At 48.7% G+C, this 7,125-nt stretch overlaps 1 long non-coding RNA gene across 1 annotated transcript; it reads right to left on the bottom strand.

Moving 5' to 3' along the window:
• Positions 1–2,801: 2,801 nt before the first annotated feature.
• On the bottom strand, positions 2,802–6,901 carry LOC148183650 (uncharacterized). The gene is made up of 4 exons (XR_015773383.1): positions 6,793–6,901; positions 6,194–6,300; positions 4,068–4,230; positions 2,802–3,966 (listed from the first exon to the last, which is right to left on the bottom strand). It is a non-coding gene; the product is annotated as an uncharacterized LOC148183650 (long non-coding RNA).
• Between the last annotated feature and the right edge of the window lie 224 nt (positions 6,902–7,125).

Below are 7,125 nucleotides of genomic sequence, written 5' to 3'. Positions count from 1 at the left end.
GCCTCTCTCCCTCATTAGGATTAACCAACAAGGAGCCCTGGCTGGTTTGAACTGCACCGAGCTGAAAAATTACCCTCAATGATTCAGTACCCGCAAGAGAGGATAAAACACTGTGAAAACATTTCCCACCTCCTGCACACAGTCCTGGGCTAATTCGATTGGGCTCCTTTTATTTCTCCAGGATTTATCCGCTGCTGTGATTTTATGCCAAGGAAGCTGAAGTGCCGGCAGCTCTCCTGTCAGCACGTGTAACGGCCAGAGCCTTCCTCCACGGAGCGTTTTACAACCTTTAAAAACACACACACACACTCTCCCCCATCCCACAGGTGAGCTCCTGCCTGGGAGGGGGACTCCTGGCCATTACAGGGGAGGTGCTCCACACTCCATAAAGTCAGGGCGGTCGCCTTCGGCTGGGGGAGCTCTTGTGAAGATTGATTATCCCACCAGGAGCACTTTCTTTGCTTTGGGCAGAAAAACAATTCACCAGCTCTTCCACGGCTAGACTTTCATAGACAACTCTGCAGACACCACCAATAGGATTTTCTCCCACATTTTGGAGGTGGAGGAGTGGGCAAGGAATGACGCACACAAAGCCACAGAGATGTTTGATGTCCACAGGACACCACCTCATCCGAAACAATGGGGTCCTGGAGGCAGTAGACCCTTACAGGAAATGCTGTCCACATTCCTCCATATTTGAAGGGATCAAGACCTTGAAAAATGCTGCAGTACTAGGTTAATGGTTGGACTTCACGATCTTGGAAATCTTTTCTGGCCTTAATTAAGTGGATGTAGGTGTGGAGAGCTACCTGTGACACTACCTGGTCTAACTACAAGGACTTTCAGGTCCAAACTGGAGCACCTGGAATCTGGCAGGGAGGAATAGGACAGACTGCAGAGCAAGGTAGAGGCAATGCATCAAAAGTCAGCAAAGCCTTTTTTTTTTTTTTTTGTGTAAGACCCAGGTTTCTCTGTTGCTTCCCATAAGGAAAGTCTGGCACAAGTGATGGGACAAATTCTGCCCATTTTATGCCAACCATGACCTCAGGCTCTCTGTTCTGTCCCAACTAACAGCAATATTCTCCATGGAAGAAAAGCAAATTCAGGGCATATTTGGAATAGCCTGTTCCACTGCTACTTTAATAACTCCCACACCTGTGGCAAGCTTATGTTAACAAGAGATGCAATTTCCTCTACCCATGAAAATAAACATCAAAACAATACAAGTGTTTTCAGGATCATCTCAGTAGAACCTGTCTTCCTTTTGCACGGAAACCAGCTGGCTTTGAGAGTTGTGTCAGATGCTGGCAACTCCTCAACACCAAGTTAACTTCTATCATGTGGCTCCTCTCGGCAGTTCAGGAAAACATAAGTGTGTCAGGCAGCACTTAACTGAGTGTGAGACTGTGTGCCAGGGGAACAAAGACCTTATCCAGGTGCATGAAGGCTTTGTGGGAAACTGACCCCAATCCTCTCCTGAAATACCTTGGCTATCTTTGAGCTCCTAGCCACAACAAAAGACACACGCACAGTGTCATAAATAAGGATTGTAAGAAACCCCACATCCTTACGTGCAGCCTCTGAGCAGGGCTGGAGTTATGTCAGATAATCACTCCTTCAAACCAGTCCCAGTGCTTCCCTGCTCCATGACTGCTGGAAGGGATCACTGTCCTTCTGCTTTGTTGTTGTCTCCCAAGCTCACGGAGAGCCCATAACTAGCTGTCCTTGCACCAACATCTGCTTACTCTAAACATTTCTTCTCCCAGAGTGCATCACCTCTTGGCCTTGATTTTTGTGAAGCCAAACTCAGGGTGTGATAGGACTTGCATGACTCTGAATTTCTCTGCAGGCTCCTTTATACCTGCTCCCATTAGACCTCACTGGTCTTCAGAAAGACTGGCCACAGTATCCCCATTATTCCTGATGTGGTCTCAGCTGACAGCAGGGCTAACATGAGGCTTCCAAGAGTCCCTGTTACTCCAGCCTTGGCTGTGTCTTGTCATCCTAGTGAATCATAGAATATTCTAAGTTAGAAGGGACCCACGAGGATCATCAAGTGCAGCTCCTGGTCCTGCACAGGACATCCCCAGCAATCCCACCCTGGCTGCCGGACTACAGGGAGCATGTCCAAATGCTCCTTGAATTCTGGCAGCCATGGGGCTGTGACCACTTCCCTGGGAAGCCTGTCAGTGCCCAATCACCCTCTGGGTGAGGAACGTTTTCCTAATATCCAGCCTAAACCTCCCCTGACACAGATTCTTGCCATTCCCTCAATAACACTGTTTCAGGTCCTATCACTGCCTCATCCAAGCTTTGCTCCTCTGCTTTCCCACCTCAGAGAGCTGGAAAGGTCCTTAATTCCTGGGAAAAGCAGCTGAAGTCTCACCTACTCAGCCCAGTGCCCAGGAGCTCCCTTACCCATGAATTGAGCCATACCTTCATGGAAGAAAAACCATCTCTGGCCCTGCAGAAGAGACCTGGCAACAACTTCTCCATCCCAATCTCCCAGACAATCCATAGGCACCAAATACCTGCAGCATCCCAAGCAGAGGTGCCTCCGTTAATCACAGCCCTCTGCAGTTAAAGTTATTTAATTCAGAGGTGAGAGAAGCTGCTCAGCTGTTTATGTCCAAGGGTTAAACTTGCCCCAGCCGCACACTAAACACATTTTTTACAATCTGGCAGTGATCCTTGCCTATTAAGCATCTCTGGCTTCAGAGAAGAGGTATTGATTTATTTCACTTTTATGGCTGGAGGTATTTATTCCTATTTGCTTTCTCATTTCTTTACCCCAGCTGGGATGGGGGAATGGGAAGGAGTAAAAAAAAAAAAACATTACAAAGCTGGTGGAGCCCAGAGGTGATGACTCACAGTTTTCTGGTGGAGGGCACGAAGGCTGGGACAAGGGAGGTGGGGACCAGCTCTGGGGCTACGCCAAGCTTTGTCACAGCTTTTATTTTTGCAATGAAAAGAGGAAGATGTGTGGCTGCAAGAAAAGGAAATCACATCAAACTTCAGAGGGAAGGTTCCTATCGAAGTTGTGTCCCCATAGGGTGCTTTGTGAGTTAGAGCCTGATTGATTTGTACCAGCTAAGGACCTCAGCAAATCTCTCCTCTGGGAAGAATCTCAATGTTTTCCCGTATCTTAAAGCCAATCTAGAAAGGAAGATAAAACCATACAGCTGCAAGATAAAGCATAGATTAACATCCCCGATTTTAGCCCATCCCCATACTGCCACATAAAACCATTTCCAGGCCAGGCTCCCAGGCAGGGCCCCCACTCCAGTGGTTAACTGTTAATGGAGTATTTCCATCTCTTCCTGGTACAACTGGTGCTGGGATGTGGCTGGCTTTGTTACAGAGGGCCAGTACAAACACAGATTGGCATTTGCACCCTTCCAGATGTTTCTTTGCAGGGAGATGCCATGAGATGTCTGGGGACGTGATGAAAGCACCAGGACAGTTCAGATTCTCCAATATAGCAGATGCTCTGGCTCATGGCACAACTCCCATCTCACATGCCCAGCTTGTTCTGCCTCCTAGTTGGGAATTTGCTTCTCAGAAATGCCAAAAAGCCACTCACTATGAAAAACCCAATCACATCCCTTTTCAACAGCATCCAGTGTCAATGTATGAGCCTTAAGCTCTGCCACAGAACCTTCTCACAACACAGGCTCAGACATAAAGCATCCTGCTTTCCCGTGGCTGTCTGGACTATTTGGGGACATGGCTTAGAGGTGCACACAGCAGTGCTGGGTTAACAGTTGGGCTGGCTGATCTGAGAGGTCTCTTCCAGTCTTAACAATTTAATGATTTTGGTTGCAGGCATGTTTGAGGAGATGATGCTTTTCACTCCCACGTGCAGGTAATGCAGATTCAACATAAGTCTATGATCTGAAGCCACCATCTTCGGATTTCTGGAGGCGCAGTTCATGTCTTTGTTTCCGAAATCCCATAGCAGAAGTTCTAGGGACAGAAAGTGAGCAAAGGCCTGACTAAAACAGGGAAAACTGGGGGGAAGAAGAGGAGGTAAGAGCCAGGGGCAGTGGGGAAGAGGGCAGGAGTACCTGACAGGAGAAATGGAGCAGGTCCTGCTGCATCAGGGAGAGCTGAAAGGCGTTTCAGGGAGGTGGGAGGTGCACTTCAGAAGTTCTGGAGCAAGAAGGGTTGGGGATTTGGAACATACAGAGGAGCAGAAGCCCTGGAGCACAGAGCACTCCGAGTCAGGGCCTAAAAAAACCAGACAAAAAACTACAGTAAAAGATTTCTGGACACAGTACAGAGCCAATGAAAGACTCTTCTTTGCACCTCACTAAACCTGCAAAACCCAGGGTCTCCCGTCAGTCCCAAAGGCTGCAAATCTCTCCTAGAAGCTTTGTGTATCCTTTGACAATTTAGCCTAGCCCTGAGAAAGCAGAATTTGAGCTCCCATCCTATCTGTTTGTCATCCCTCCTGCTTCAAAGAGAAGCCCGCATTTCCATTCGTCAAACACAACATGCAGATAGAGAAGGAATAAAAGGAAGGGGTGGGCTGGTGACAGATAGCACAGAGCTGCCACTGAGCGCAGCCGGTTCACGCTTCATTAGCATCCTCTCTCACCAAGCTGCGAGCGCAGCCTTGCAGACTGGCTACACACAGACAGACAGGCAGGGAAGGAGCACATTTTCCATTTGGAGCCCATCTCCCCCCTTCCCAAACCCGCCTCACCCCCATGGAGGCTTCCTTGGGCTCAAAGGTGCACACTTCTGCTCCAGCGTCTCCCGCACTAGTTAAATATACCTTCAGGCAAACGTCAGGAGCGAGCCCAGTTTGAAACTTACTGTGTTGTCAAGATGACAAGTGCTCTGCCAGGCTGTTATTCTCTGCTGCCCTTCCTGTGTCTGTTCCCCCTCCCCTTCTCCTCATTAGACGTTCCCTTGATAAACCAAGGCTGGGTATTTTTATTTTTTTTTTAATCATTTAAATGTTTTCTTAACTTCAAAACATCAGCAGCTGCAGGACTGAAAGAAGAAGAAGGATGTTTTTACACCAACAAAGAGAGAGATTCAGCCTGCTACAACACGGCAGGATGGGTTCATGGACGGGGAAGAGCCCCAGAGTATTGTACTCATGTGGCCACAAGTAGGAGCCCAGCCTGGAAGTCTCAGTTCCCCACAGGCTGCTGCTGGCTCACCCCAGCCTGGCAATCCTGACAAGGGAGCTGGGAACAAGTCAGCACATCCTGCAGCCTCATTTACCTCGGCTTTTTGCATTCTCATGTCCAGTACGATCTTCAAAGCCCTCAGTTTCCCTCCTGCACACGACAGCCTTCAGAATCCCAACCCATGTTTATGTGAGGCTGGCATCAAGGATCATCCACACACATCCGGGGTGTGGATGACACTCAAGCATCACAGCACAAAGCAAAAAAGTCCTGAGGAATGAGCCCACAAGCCAGGCAGAAGCACAGACTGAAAGACAGACATCTGGAAGCCCAAAACACAGGCTAGGGACAGAGCTCAGCAGCCCCACAGCTCAGTCACTACTGATGCCAGCATTGGGACTGCAGAAGGCCACAGGAATTTGTCTCATTGTGCTCAATGCCTTTTGTCTCCAGTAAATTCTGCCCCTCCCCACATGGCAACCTCAGGGCAAGGGGGGCCAAACCCTTACCCCCCTTCCCCCAGCATGGGGTCACCCTCACAGGGAGAGGCACTGAGGGTTGACTGTTCTTGGTTCTCTGCAGGACAGGCAGCAGGGGAGGATCATTAGTTTGACTTTCTCCTTCCTGGCATACTTCTCAGTCTCTGTGCCTCCACGTCCTTGGATTTCTGCTCTTAATTACTGGATATTTTAATTTTATTGGTTAGGGGTTTGAGAAGCACAAACCAAGCTCCCCTTGAAAACAAGGTGAAGCACTGAACCTTCCTACAGGCCTTCTCTATTATATCTACCTGCCTGGGTTCCCCACAGCAAAAAACAATTCCTTTTCCCTGTTAGGTGAGCTGGAAAGCATCTTCACTAGCAGCCCAGCTCCTAGAAGAGCTTGCTTTAAGTCCTGGCCAAGCCATTGAATCAAAGCAGCTTGAGAGGGAAGATGAATTATGCATTCTCCTCTTGCCTTCTTTGACTCCAGTGGCTCTCACAGCATCTCCAAGCAGCAGCAAATCCTGCAGCTGGGGCTAAATGGTCACAGGAGTCTCCCTGCCTCACCTGGGCTCTTCCTGCATGGTTCTCCAAGGCTGGCTCCCACTCCTTCCATCAGAACACACAACATCTGGCACTGGGTCTCTAGCCTGAGCAGGGGCTTCTTGGTACCACTGACAAATAAATAACCACGATTAGCTCCTCTAAATGAGCATTCCCATGTTCTAATAAACATCATAAAAAAGGAGAAATGAGCCTTAATTCATGTTTATTGTCACAACTGACATGTTGCAAGATCTTAATTGGACTGAAAAGAGTTTCCAGTAAGGAGATGCTGTTTAACTAACTCATTAGCAGCAGCCTGACAGAGAAGGATGCTCCAGTTTTAGGAAAAGAAAAAACAGATCCCACTGACTCCCCACCTGCCCATGCCCCAGACAGCCTCAGGAAGGAACACAGTAAAGAGTCTCTTCTTTACCTCAGGCACACAGCAGTGTGCAGCACACACCCATTCAAACATCTGCCCTGTGTTCCCTTCCACCAATCACGAATGAAACGAAAAAGGGCACTGTGAGCAAACTGAAAATATTTGAGTCCTTCACAGTACCCACTCCTACCCACTAGCTACAGGATATTCCAAAGTTCCTGAGCAATAAGGACTTCACCTCTTCTCCAGAACTGTTTCCACCCTGGGGCTCTCACAAGGTCCTGGGAAGCAAAGGAAGGACTGTAGTTCTTCATCTGTCTCCCAACAAGCAGAGGGACTGCTTTGCCTCACCTACGGAAGAAACATATTAACCCAGAGACTGACAAAACATCACCTCAACAAGGCAAACTTTCCAGCAAATTTTGAACCCCAGGGAGAGGAATGGAAAACACTGTGCAGGTGTCACAGTCAGCCCAGCATCAGCTGCACCCCAGCACCTCTGACTTGGACAGACGGACAGCTCTGCGCCAGTTGTTCCCCCCAGCAGATCTGGAGCAGCTCCTGGCTGGTT

This window comes from Pseudopodoces humilis, chromosome 10 (genome assembly GCF_049639895.1).
Source record: "Pseudopodoces humilis isolate 2021_Gansu_Grassland_sample_001 chromosome 10, ASM4963989v1, whole genome shotgun sequence".
Lineage (NCBI taxonomy): Eukaryota > Metazoa > Chordata > Aves > Passeriformes > Paridae > Pseudopodoces > Pseudopodoces humilis.
The sequence above is the reverse complement of the archived record's forward strand: the minus strand, read 5'-3'. Positions and strand labels throughout refer to the sequence as shown.